Raw genomic sequence first — 14,716 nt, forward strand, 5'->3', positions numbered from 1 at the left:
CAAAGATATGGCCACCAATACGCACTGTCTTGTTACCTGAAGCCCAAGAAACAAGTGGTCCCAGGGTCACACCTGCACTCAGTGCTTAAGGCAAGAGAAGAAGTAATAAGGTGGTGCTTCCTTCATCTAACGAGTCCCTGAAGACCCCTTGTCCCTCTTTTTAAAAAAAATATATTTTTATTGATTTCAGAAAGGAAGGGAGAGATAGAAACATCAATGATGAGAGAGAATCATTGACCGGCTGTCTCCTGCACGCCCCCTACTGGGGATCGAGCCCACAACCTGGGCATGTGCCCTTGAATGGAATCGAACCTGGGACCCTTCAGTCAGCAGGCCGACGCTCTATCCACTGAGCCACACCAGCCAGGGCCCCTTGTCCCTCTTTATAGCCTCAGCATCTGGGTGGGCAGCTAGGCTCGCCCTCCTCAAAGCTCTTCTTGCAAGGATGCCTGTGCATTCAGTCGGCAGAGTGCTATGTTGACGTGAAGTGGAATAAACCAGCACCGAGCCAGGATGCCTATGCCCTTCCTCTGTCAGCACGATGCCCCTGGGCGCTGAAAGAAGGATCGTGCCTTCTCGCTGCCAGAACTGGAGCAGAGTGCTGTCCTTCTGACATCCCGGGAAAGTTTTCCTTTTATCGAGTGCAAATGGAATCACGGGAAGTCCTTCCAAGGATACCTGGGTGATGGCTCCACTTTGAGCGCTCCAGTTCATGAGCCTGGTATGCTCTGGTCATTTAAAAATAGTTTATCTTTTTATTTTGGGAAGTTTTTTTTATTTTTGTTAATGATCACCCGAGGGTATTTTTCCATTGATCCATTTTTAGAGAGAGTGGGAAGGAGAGGGAGAAAGAGAGAAACATCAATGTGTGAGAGAGAGACATAGATTGGTTGCCTCCCTCATGTGCCCCACAACCGGTGTGAGACCTTGACCAGAATCGAACGTAGGGATTCTAGCTGCCCACCTTCAGTCCCCTGGCCGATGCTCTGTCCACTGATCCAAACCGGCTACCCTTGACCTCTTTGCACACAATATGCCACAATTGCCTAATCCTCACAGCTTCCAACTACACAGTAACATTGAGTCTAGTCCAGTGGTCGGCAAACTCGCGAGCCGCGGTTTGCCCACCACTGGTAGGGTTATTTTTAGAAGTTTCATTGTGGCCTTTCTTAATCCACCTGTTTATTTTGATAGCATCCGACCTTTCTTCTTTCCTTTTAAACATTTATTTGATAATTTTAAACATACGTATTTGGATTGGCAGTGCTAAGCAAAGCAATTTATTTTGCTTGTTGACTCTTGCTTGGGGGGGATTTATTTTTGCAAAGGTCTATCCTTTTTATTTGTGAACTCATCATCTATTGGGCGGGTTTTTCTGCAGGAGCCCAGCGTGCTGGGTGATAGACAGCTTTCTATGGAGGATTTCTGAAATTGTGTCTGGCAGGTCCTGAGTGGGATCTCTGTTTCAGGGTCATGTCCTTCCAGCACAATGAGGATACTGTAAACTTCCTCTCGATGCTCACACATGGGACTGGCACAGAGTTCCCTTTTCACAAGATCATGCTTACTTTATTTTAATCTTTTCTCTCGGGTCTTTGCAAAACAAAAACAAAACCTGGAAAACCCAAGTTGCTTTCCCTTGTTTCTTGGCCATGGGGGGATTCTGGGCGGGGCAGCCTAGGAATGGCCAAGCGGAGCTTCACTCTGAAGGCTGCCTCACCTCCTACCTCCATCCCTCCTGCCCCTTCGGCGTCCCCGTAGCATTGTCTCCGGATCCTGAGCTCTGTAGTGATGCCTCCCGTCACCTGATAAACTTGTCCCTGACCCTGTCCTGGCTGCACTGGTTTCAGGTTGTCACCTACTTTGCCTCTCCAGGATACTCGAGGATAAAGTTCCTTTAAGACTCCAAGATAACTGAGTTTGTTAGAGATAATGGAAAGGGATCCCGAAGGGCTGGAGGAACTGAGGGGAGACAAGGAGGCATGGTGAAACAGTGGAGGGATTTTGGTGGAGGGTTTTGCTTGACAAGGAAGTGGAATTTCTTTTCTTTAGCAGCAGGCAGAAATTTTTTTTTTAAAATATATTTTATTGATATTTCACAGAGAGGAAGGGAGAGAGACAGAGAGCTAGAAACATCGATGAGAGAGAAACATCGATCAGCTGCCTCCTGCACACCTCCCATTGGGGATGTGCCCGCAACCAAGGTACATGCCCTTGACTGGAATCGAACCCGGGACCCTTCAGTCCGCAGGCCTCCGCTCTATCCACTGAGCCAAACCGGTTTCGGCAGCAGGCAGAAATTTGAAGGTGGGGGGAAGCTGGTGGAGAGCGGTGTGGTTGGTTTCTGTCTGCTCTGCAAAAAGGAGGTGGTTTTTTTTTTTTTTTTTTTTTTTTTTTTGTCTGCTTAAGTGAAGTTGGGAATTGGAAAAGGAGATGATTTAAAGCAGTACTTGTAACCTGACCTGCCTGGCTCAGTGGTTGAGTGTCGACCTATGAACCAGGAGATCAGGGTTTAATTCCTAGTCAGGGCACATGCCCAGGGGGTCCTGCAGGAAGCAGCCAATCAGTGATTCTCTCTCATCATTGATGTTTCTATCTCTTTCTCTTTCTCCTTTCCTCTCTGAAATCAGTAACAATATATTAGAAAATAAAGTGGTAATTGTGAAAAGATGAAACAGTAAGGGCCCAGCTGAGCTCAGAGAGCATGTCTGTAAAGGGTCCTCAGATAGCTGGGGTTTATGATGTTTTTCCCACAGAAAAACAAATTGCTTTTGATTAAAAGAACTCACATGGTAGAGACTGTGGAGTTGTAATTCATTCTTAGTGACACTTCGGTTTTAACCTAAGATTTTAGTTATCTTTTGTTTTGTTTTTACAGTTTTATATTCATATGAGATAAAGTGATGGCATATTTTATGGGTGATTTTAGCAAGTAATTGGGATAAGGGGAAAGAATATTGAAGAGAAAGAAGAATTTCTTTCATATTAAATAACAGTAATATTTTTATTGTTTGTCACTGAATTCGTGTTCTATCTGGGCCTTTTTTTTTTTTTTTTTTTTTTTTTTTTTTTGCTGGAAATACATCTTTTAAATTATACTTGGCTACAAAATAAAAAAGAATCTAAAAATGTTACTCAACTTGGTGACTCCTCCGTTGACCAAGAGAGTACGGATAATACGGGTGGTCACTAACTTGATAGATGGTGTACGCACTGGGTCCCCAGCTTCTCCATTTCTAAAAAGAGTATGGTAGCAATGAATTACATTGAATTGCTAGGAGGAAAATAAAACAGTGAGATGGTAAAGAGTTGGCTAAACATTAAATGCTATACAAATATCCTTGGTACTGTTATTCAGGAAGGACTCATGGCCTTTTAGATAAAAGTTTATTAGACTTCCAAGGGAAGAAAATGAATGAACAACAAAGCAGGCATGGCATTTGGAAATCAGTCCCCTCACACTTTACTGATAAGTAGACTGGTTTTCAGTTATATTTTTTTTTTGAGGAAATGCAAACAGTTTAGTAACATGATCTGATGAATAGCCCTAGTCTCAGGAAGCAGAAAGTCTTTTTCTACATAGAAGGAAGCTTGAGAAAAGGCTTGGTGACTTGATAAGGATCAGCAATATGGCAGGTGCAAGGGAAAATTTGCATTAACATCTGCTTGTGTGGGTAATGAGTCATGTACTTCCCGATTCAACCAGAGTTGCACCAAGAACAGCTCCTGGCACCTAGTAAGTGCTCAATAAATGTTCGGTGCTTGAGTGAGTCTTGTTCGAAAATGTCCTTACTGTATATAACACCTGGTCTGCTAATTAGTGTGGAATGTGTTCTAGTTTCCTCTGCAACAAAATATGTGTTTGTGACTCTGGGTTTTAGGATTAGGACTGCAATTCTGAGGTTATGGCCCACAAATAACATAAGCAGTGGTCTAACAGAATGACGAGCAGTTGCTTTCCTGAGTGATATTTGTTACTGTTTGCAGAACACTTTCATATTCATTTTCTCTGTCGACCCCACCAGGTAAGAAGGGTAGTATTTGTTCCACTTTTCCAAAGAAGAAATGGAAACTTCAGAGGTTATGTTCCTGCCTAATGTGTTACCATTAGTTCTTTGCAGATTTGGGACTAGAAATGAGGTTCATATCCCCATATTCGTTTTTTAAAAATATGTTTTTATTGATTTCAGAGAGGAAGGGAGAGGGAGAGAGAGATAGAAACATCATTGATGAGAGAGAATCATTGATCTGCTGCCTCCTGCAAGTCCCCCACTAGGGATTAATCCCACAACCTAGGCATGTGCCCTTGACTGGAATTGAACCCGGGACCTTTCAGTTCGCAGGCCGACACTCTATCCACTGAGCCAAACTGGCTAGGGCTCCCCATATTCTTTTTCCTTCCTAAAAAGATCCTCTGATAAGAACAAATAATGATTACATAAATAACGTATGAGTGTCAGACCTTTAATGTAATTTTTAATTAAAGTACTAGAGCCTCTGTTAAATAAAAATAAATTGCTTAGAAGAGGTCTATCTTTAATACTCCTTATGGAATATCATGTCATATTAGCTGGAATAATAAGAATAGCAAATACCAGGTGCCAGACACTCTCATAAGTGCTTAATATATATTAAATAATTTACTTCTCACAACTCTGTGATAAAAGTACCACCAGTATTGCTTACTATCAGGTCTACTTAGTTATTGAGTTTGGGTTTCAAAGTTTGATAACAAGGACTGTCATACTGTCCACATCACTTTGGTGCCTGACTTTCAGACAGTAAGTAGTAGGAGTTTGTATAGTAAGTGATCTATTCCAATTTATTCAGTTCTTAAATTTAAATAGTGGGGATACCTATGTTGTTATATTTACTCAACCCTGGAGGAAAGTGAAGTAACTTGTCACGGCCATCCAGCTGGTAAATTGTGGATGCTGGCCTGGATGGTGTGGCTCAGTGGTTGAGTGTCGACCTATGAACTAGGAGGTCACTGTTTGATTCCTGGTCAGGGCACATGCCCGGGTTGTGGGCTCAATCCCCATTGTAGGATGTGCAGGATGCAGCCAATCAATGATTCTCTCTCATCATTCATGTTGTTATCTCTCTCTCCCTCTCCCTTCCTCTCTGAAATCAATAAAAATATTTAAAAAATTGTAGATGCTGTACCTTGGACTTTAATCAGGCAGTTTGGCTGCCAAGTAATTTCTTAGTTATTATGGACCTCCTATTACGTTTCAGAAAGTTTAGGTTCTTAAGTTTTGAATAGAGAAGAGAAGGACATAGAACATGGGATATTACAATATGAGTGGGGGGGGGGTGAGAACAAAGAACATTGCTGGTGATATGGGTGGGTGAATTGGGGCCTGATGACATCTGCTTACTTGTGGTTTCACTTTCAAACTTGGGGAGCAAAATTTGTCGTTTCTAAAATATCTGCTGCCCAGAAGCCCTATTTTTTTTTAATGTTACGAGAAGAGTGATTAACCCAGCTGGAGTCAGTGTTAGCTACTGTGCCATCTCTCTATGGGTCTGTCTAGATTTCAAGCTCTGAGGTATAAGCCGAATGGGTCCTGCTTCATTACGCCAGTTCTACAAGAAACATTTTATTAGCGCTCTGTTTCCTAATGAAACTCGCTGGGCATTATTACCAAGAGATGTTCCTAGGAAAAGAGCTTTATAGTCAAATAAGCTTAGAACTCACTGGGTTACACAGTGCCCACGGAGTATTGCACATTAGCATATTAAAGGCTTTAATAAGTTCTGAAGCAAAGAAGTCTGTTTAACTTCACCTCACCAAGCATTTTTTTCAGACTATTTGGTAAGAAAAACATTGGAAGTGGTTTTATTGTTGTTATTTGCATAATATCTATGAACAGTCCATGGGACATACTTCAGAAAATCTTGAATTAATGTAAAAAATGTTTTCACCAAAATAGATATTTCATATTAGACCACTGCCTAATCCTTATGATAATGTGCAACCTAGCCTAGAAAGATAGAGCTGTTTATATATTTCCACGTCAATATGCTTTTGTGTGCATCATGTCATCTGACTTAAAACCACTGTTTGGGAAGGTAGGAAGCTATCCTTATCCCACTTGACACAAGGAAAAATGTGGCTCAAAAGGGTAGTGTCTCGCTCCTCAGACATCCGGAGCGCACTGATGCAGTCACTGTCGAGTCACTACTGGGGATACTTGTACTTGGAGTTGTATTTTTCATTGTGGTGGCAGATTTGTATTGATTTCTCATCTCTTGTGGTGCAAGTTATCTTCTATAACATCTGGCTGCTGTGGAAAGAGAGGTTTATGGCCTTAGAACCAAAAGAAGAAAAATACATTTTCTTTAGAAAACAGTAGCGTTACTGTGTGTTTGAGATAGTTAAAATAACTAAACAACGCTAACACACTAAAAGCATTATCAAGATTGGTCATTGTGAAGTTGTGTTAACTGTCACAAAAATTACTGGACATTATGTACTAACCCAAAAGCCAACAGGAATTATAAATGTCACATTCTTCAAACAATCAAGACTACAGGTCTCTAAAATATTTTCAATAGGATCATGGGATTTTACCTTTGAGAATAATTTTAGAGATAAATTCCTCCAGAGTCCTTATTTTGGAAATGGTGAAAGAGGCTCAGAGGAGTTAAGGAGCCTAACACACACTCACTGGACAAAATCCCAAACTGTGTCACTTTTCCTTAAAATTTTTTTAAAAAATTTATTTCAGAGAGGAAGGGAGAGGGAGAGAGAGATAGAAACATCAATGGTGAGAGAGAATCCTTGATCAGCTACCTCTTGCATGCCCCACACTAGGGACTGAGCCCACAACCCGGACATGTGCCCTGACCAGAATCACACCGTGACCTCCTGTTTCATATAGGTTGATGCTCAACCACTGAGCCACACCAACTGGGCCCAAATGGTCTCACTTTTCAAGAAACTTTGGGTTGATGCCCCCCTCTCTTTCTTCCTGATGTCTGTAAGGATTTTCCTCTAGTTCTGTCTTCATTGGGTGTTCATAGATTCAGTCCATTCTCTTGGCTACACATCCTAATTAGTTTAGGTTGCCAAGCCTTTTGATTATAATTTGTGTTATCAATTATCTTCTCACCTAAACTGAGAATTTCCCCCTGGTATCTCCTCCTAATGAGAACACAGTGAAAGCATAAAAAAAATTCTCGCAATAAAATTCTTTATGTAGTCACAGTCTCAGAGGATTCTTTTAAAAATTAATGGTAATTTATATAAGATGTCTGGTATATAAGAGCTGCACAATCAATGGAAGATCCCTCTATTCTCTATTCTCTCTAGGGAGGGTGGTGGTTTGTCGTGAGGATAAGACGCAAAGACATTTGCTCCAAGTTTACCTTGCTGTGTTAGTTCTCTCTTGAAAGCCTTAAGGTAGCTTCACAACTCACAAGGAGAAGGCTTCATTATTACATATCATTATTTCTCTTTGGTCCCTTTTTATTCTTTTAATCCAAATCTTGACCATTGATGAGTCTGAATTTTTAGAAAAAGCAGGGTGAAAAGAAACTTTGCATTGAAAACTTTTCATAATGCAACTGTATAAATGATAAGCACCACTTTGAAACAGTGCCTTCCTGTTGCCATGAAGTCATATGTCAATTATCATTAATTTGGCCTTGATAATGTATATCCGGCTAGTTTGACATTAAACTTTGATATGCCTTTGGAAAAGTAAGACTCTGCCAAAAAATGGTGTAAATAAGATTTCAAGTAGGTACATTTACTTATTTAAGACAACAGACTAGTTAAAAACTTGAGCAGTTTAACATAAAACCTAACATCAATAGGTTGAGATAGCCTCTTACGCCATTTATCTTACATATTAAAAACAGACTGATTTATCCATTTACTGAAGTGAAGCCTTCTATAGCAGTTGGATAAGATAGATCTAGTTGCTATCTCAACTTGAAAATAAACTATATTAAGTCTATTTTATATTGTTTCCTACAGTATGAATGAAGCATTGAGTATGTGGGGGGAGTTCCAGATCTGTTATCCATTTTAACAGTCTACATCAGTCGATTGACTAATGGTGTGAAGAGGTGTCTTTAATGCTCTGAAGATAACAAGCAAAAACAATATAAAATCCTTTTTTTTGTAGCTCAGCTGGTGTGTCTCCGTGGTTGAGCGTCGACCTATAAACTAGGAGGTCATGGTTCGATTCCTGGTCAGGGTACATGGCTGGGTTGTGGGCTCAATCCCCATTGTGGGGCATGCAGGAGGCATCTGATCAATGATTCTCTCTCATTATTGATGTTTCTATCTCTCTCTCCCTCTCCATTCCTCTCTGAAATCAATAAAAACATATTAAAAATACTTTTTTTTGGTAGGAAATGGATAGGAAGACCTCAAAGTATTTCTAACCCAAGGGGACTCTCCATATTCTTTTAGTGTTTATAGTTTCTTCTAAAACATTCTTAGTTTTATATGAAGCTGTGTGCAGCAGATGAGAGTGAGGTTTTGCTAAATACCTAGTTACCTTCCTGTTGGGTCCTACTTGTCATTCCAAATCAAAGCTTGAAAAAAGTACGCAAATTATGTCCTACTCAATAATGGACTTGAATTTAGATCCTTAGGTGCCAGTGAATAATGATGTTCATTTCCAAAAAAGAGCATTTTCTCTAATTTTGAAGATAAGTTGAAGATGATATAATGTGGCTCTTTCAATCACCATTTATAGGAGAATAAACATTTATCAAGTGTCAGGATCTGAAATTATCATTTCTCTTTTTAGGGAGTAAGTTATGGCAGCCAGAACATTTACATAAGTCAGGAAGCACTGGATAGGTCTCTGGTGATTTGGGTCAAGTCCATTCGTCCTGGGTCAGATGTCAAGGGCACAGACAGATTTCCTGGGAATCTCTTGAGAGCTGTACAGACATTTTAATTGTATTCCCCCCTATAAATGTTTTGTTTTGGTTCACTGTTTGTAGACACAGGCTGGCTGAATTTCTCTCCTTAGCTAGTTTAGGATGGGTCCTGAGTATCTATATACCCAACAACAACTTTATTGTATTGTTCCATTTGCTCTACTTAGTTTGAAAAGCAGCTTTGAAAATTTTGTTACGGTCTTCTCTTTCAGAGCATGTGAACCTAATAAAGTTTTGACAGTTCTGAATGAGTCTCTGTGTTTGGGCAGTGTTAGATGACACTTCAAAATGAAGTGCCTCTCCAATTTGCTTTGCTGCATGGCTACGCCAAAGACATATTCTTCTTTCAGGTCGTCTTAAAAGTTTGTCCCTCTCTCACTCATTCTCTCTCACTCTCCTTGGCATATAGCATTTTCCAAACAGTTTGCAACAAATATCCCCCATTCCACGTGCTCTTCTTTCAATGTGCTGTTGACACTCCTCCCGTTAAAACATGAGTTCTATGTTTCCTCTTAGTAGTAAACCTGTGGCGCTATGTGACTTCCACAGCTAGGTCATAAACGCAATACAACTGTCACCTGGTTCTCTTGGGATGCTTGCTCTTGGAACCCAGCCTCCATGCGGTGAGGACACCCACACTAGTCCACATAGGGAAACCAAAAGGACAATACACATGTATGATTTGTGGTGGACAGACCAGCTGAGATCCCAGCCGACATCCCGCATCAACTGCCAGACATACAAGACACTTTACGGTTCCCATTCTCGGCTGATGGGTTACCTCCCATCACCTTCAAGTCTTCCCAGCCAAGGCCCCCAACACTGTGGAGCTGTTCTCTGTGTGAAGTCCTAACCCACAGAACCAGTGCACATAATAAAATAGCTCCTTTTAGATGCTCAATTTTGAGGTGGTTTGTAAATTGGCAATAGTATCTAGACCACTTTTCTTCCCTTCCCCACCTCCCTTCCTGCATGTCAATAGAGTGTAATTCCATATTACTACTTATATGTATAGATTGAGTGGATGTGAAATGACAATTGCTTATATTTATTCAGTGCTTGCTATGTGCTAGGCACCATTCATTCTAAGCACTTTACACATCTTATTTAAATCTTCCAACAATGCTATAAAAGAAACACTATAATTGGCATCCTCATTTACAAGTGAAAAAAGCCCAGAAGTTATACAACTTGTCCAAAGTCAAACATCTATTAAGCATTGACTCCAAAACCTGTATTCTCCATCCAAAAGTGCAAAGGCAAGTGAAAGTAGTAAGACATCATTTGAAGTCAGAGAGCTAGAGCTCTTGATTTATTTTAGGTATATAGATTGAAAATTCCAAATACACTGGAAACATTTTATTCATTGAAAACTACTTCTTTTTGAACTTACAATATACAAGTTACCTTTTCTTTTAGTAACTTAATTAGTTACTGGGCTGCAGGGAACTTTGAAGTAGTAAGGATTAAGCATAGAAATCAGGATTAGCATTACATGCCATCTTTTACAAACATATTTCTTCTATTCTACATGTGCTTTTTCAACATTTTACCAGCTCTGAAATTGGCATGTCTTTTACAAATAATTGTGTGCCAGTTGAACTGGCAAAATTAAAAAAAAAATTTTAGTGTTATATATAAACTAATGATCTTTCTTACAATAGATTGTGTCTTAATAATGGATGCAGTGCTGAATTGAACAGTCATACATACTGTCAAAAACCCAGAAGACTTTTCAATGAGGCCAGTTTTAGTATTCCATGATTGTCTGGCAAATACGTGTATTATTACTCAGAGAACTGTCTCACATATAGACACTTGGTCACCAGTATTACCTGGGTTTCTCCTGGAGTGAGCTTTCATGGGAACACAGCCAAGACCCATTGAGATTTACTGGCGCCATTGCTCCTGTTGTCAATTACTCCCCGGTTCTGCAAATAAAGGCATCTCCTGTATCAAAGGTATCTGGTGATGTTACAGAAGACCAGAGAAAAACCAAGCAACACTTAGAGAAATGGAGTTACGCTTTATTACGCTGGCGGGCTCAGAGAAAGATGTCTCTTAAATTCTGAGCAAAAGCAACAAGCAGGAGTTTTCTTTTTATAGAAGAGCCCTATGTATGCTTAGCAGATATCTTGCAGGAAGCCTGTGGCCTTGAGTACAACATAGTTCTATTCAATTAAAAAAACACCTGGCATGAGAATATGGGAGTATCAGTCCCTTACATTAGTTGACTAGTCTACAAGGTCAGACAGCTAAACTTATCTTCCCTATTATTCAAGTAAGCTAAAAAGCAGAGTTAATTTACAGAATAAGGGACCGTCTAAAAATAGCAGAGTTGACTCATAGAACAAGGGACCATCTAAAAAGCAGAGAATTTCAAATAGCAATTTTACAAAATAGAGGTTTCTATGCTTTAGGTTGACAATACAGTTTGGTTCTACTTCTCTGGGAAGGCTCTAAATGTTGGGAAAGTTTAACTTAAAGTGTTATAGGAAGGATTAGCCTTTTAGCCTTCTCAGTACCTCATTTTATCCTGACGTTTTCCTTGTAAAATTTATTTTTTCTTAACCAGTTATTATTAATTCAGATTTTTTCAAATTATCACAGCACATTTCCACACTTTTATACCAATGTATGGTTTTTTTAATTAGTGCAGTAGCAATGTACTTAATGTTACTGACTCTTGTTTTCATCTACAGTATCTAACTTTCAAAGATCAGTTATGCTCTGAAGGTTTACATAGAGATCTCATAGACCACCATGGACTAGTCTGAGTTCTTGATATCCATGAAAAGAATGATCACAGGAAAGTAAGAGTTGGAAATCCTTTAGACAGCACTTCTGAAAGAAAGACATCACACTGCACTGAGCAGGGGGTGAAACAGCTGTCTGCAATCAGCCCTGTTGCCTCTGTGGCCACCACAGGTATGTCCTTGACTCGATGGCTCCAAGTTTGTTAGTTTCTTTTCCTTCTTTTAGTGGGGTTGTTGCTCAAATAAACAGAATTTCTTGTCTGTTGAGGGAGCGAGGTTTCAAGATTGGTTCCTTTTAAGCTTCTCTAAGAGTGTCCATTCGTTTCAAAGGGGAAATAGCAAATAACTAATTATTTTTAAATTAAATGAAGCCTCCATTTCTATCAGGGCTGACTATAAAATTTTCCAGTAATTGGCTCATCAGATTTTAAAGAAATGGAATTAGAGGAGGTAACTTACAGAGAGACTGTAAGGAAAAGATGAAGGAGGGCCTAGTATGGAGCCTCAGTGCTTTGGAAGTGTGGAGGTTGATTAGAGAGCATCGGAGGCTCAAAGGGAAGACTGGTCAGAAAGGCAGGTGGAGTAGGATGAGTTTAACCAAAAGGGAAAATATTTCAAGAGAGGTATCAACTCTGTGGATTTCTCCTGAAAGTCTGAGTAGTCAGGGAAAGGCAACTGTCCATTTGTTCGGGTATGATGGAATCTGAGATACTGGAAGGATCTCAATAACCAAAGAATAATAGTTTTCTTCACTTAAGACAGATATGCTGTAATATCTATGCTTTGAAGATAAATTTCATGGATTGTGAATCATAATTAAGCAGAATGTTTGATGAAAATAATAGTTCTATTTCAGATAACTCTCAGGCCCTAGAAGGCTCCATTCAATAAGAAGAATTAAACTTGATTTCCATTTTACTTGAACTTCTCAAAGAACATACATGAAGATCTATGTCATAACTCACAGCCTCATTTCGAAGTGTCTTTTCCTTTTTTTTTCTAATTATCTAAAACTGTAGCAGGGAGGTGGGGGGTTGGTGGGGAGAAAAAGAGAGAGACAGAGAAAGATAGAGAGAGAATATGTGTGTGTTATTGTCACTCCCCTAATATTTTCACTAAATCTTTCCCAGATACCCAACCTTGACTTTCCTTTTATTCTGCCTTCCTCCATGCTCACTCCACTGCCTTCACCTCATGGTTACTGAGATTTTCGGTCCTAGTACTAGCCATCTCTGGCCATTGTTGAATGATTGGATGGGAAATGCAAGAAGCCCCTTGGAAATTGTATCTTACCCTGATTGCTTTTTCCTTGTGGCGAAATTCAAATGAATCACATTATCTTCCTTCTCAAATTTAATTTTCCAGTTATGGTGGATGAGGTTTATGGGTCTAACTATTTTGATTTTTGGAGGCGAAGTCATTTAAATAACTTTTCCCACTGTTACTAATTTTTAAAAGTCAAAATACCGCATTTTAGAGGACTTAAGACATTAACCGCGTTTGTGAAGTTTATAATCATTCCAGTGGTTGACTCTAGCTTTTCTTCTGTGTCTGCTTTGGAGAAGGTTATGTGTTTCCCATAATGCCATCATCCTCTGGAAATCCGTTTGTTTCATTCCCTCTGCAGTGGGGCAGCTCCTTCAGGTTCAGCAGGGAAGCTAAATCAAATACTAATCCCTGCCCTGGCCAGTTTGGCTCAGTGGATAGAGCATCGGCCTGTGGACTAAAGGGTCCTGGGTTCGATTCCAGTCAAGGGCACATGCCTGGGTTGTGGGCTCGATCCCCAGTGGGGAGCGTGCAGGAGGTAGCCAATCAGTGATTCTCTCTTATCATTCATGTTTCTATCTCTCTCTTCCTTTCCCTTCCACTCTGAAATCAATAAAAACATATTTTAAAAGATAATGCGAATCCCTGCTTTTCAATAAGTATGTGAAAAACAAAAGAAAAAAAACGAAGAAACAAAATGGACCCCCGTGGAAGAGATGACTTTACATACTTGTGCTGTAAAAATACAATGTGAAACTAACATTCCGTTAAACCTGTTGAACATTTGCTCAAATTCCTTCATCAGCATATTCACATGTAGGATAAAACATGATATAGCATACTGTGGAAAGAAACTATAAATTACTACAGAGAGAAAACTAGATGGGCCACCTTTTTGGCTCAAATTGGAAACTTGACTAGCACCTTTTTTTATTATTAGAGCTAAAGTATGCTTATACTGTACACTTCAAAGAGCAAATCCAGTAATTTCCAAATGCACCCCATTACACTCTGCCTTCCAACCTTTTTCCTTTATTGCTCAGGGCAGGCTTTGAGCAGAAGAAAAATGAAAGATGGGACACATGGTTCATTCACCCACTTCCTACAATAGTTTCAATGCTGAGGTGTCCTAAAACTTTGGATAGTCTTTGGAAACCAAGCTGACGAATTTTTTTCTTGTTTGTTCTGGTCCAGTGCAAATATTTGCCTATTAAGAAATATATAATACACTAGAGTCAAAGACCCACCATCTGCTTAACGCGAGCCAACACCCACCTGCAAGGAGACGGATACAGGTTGGTATCCTGTTTCTCCAGCTCCGGTGACGGCAGCTGACGGAGGCAGCCCGTGTTTGTTTGAGCTGCCCCATGCTAAGATTTCCTGATAAAATTACAAAAGGGTGTGTACATTTTTGCAACCCATAAAGATTACTTTCAGGTTCTCTGAGTGTAATCTTGTTACAGTAATGGGGTCAAAAGGAGGCTAAAAAAATACCATCAGCTTTGGGTCCGCGGGTGCGTTTGTGAATTCTTCGTGCTTATGATCTAGGGCAAGGAAGGAAGTGACTACATAAGCCATGTTTTGTTATTATGACAGCAGGTTGGACTGTCCACATTAGCTGAGAGAGAGAGAGATCTTCATTCGTGGAGAGGGTGATGGCACAATAGGACACTAAGGTATTTGTCTTTTTAAGTGACAGGAAGTCCTCATCTTAATTGACAAAGACATTTGGCGGACACTTAGCCTTAAAGCTGCTTGCTCTCCCTGCTTAACAATAAGCTTATAGA

This window comes from Plecotus auritus, assembly GCF_963455305.1.
Source record: "Plecotus auritus genome assembly, chromosome: 4".
Classification (NCBI taxonomy): Eukaryota; Metazoa; Chordata; class Mammalia; order Chiroptera; family Vespertilionidae; genus Plecotus; species Plecotus auritus.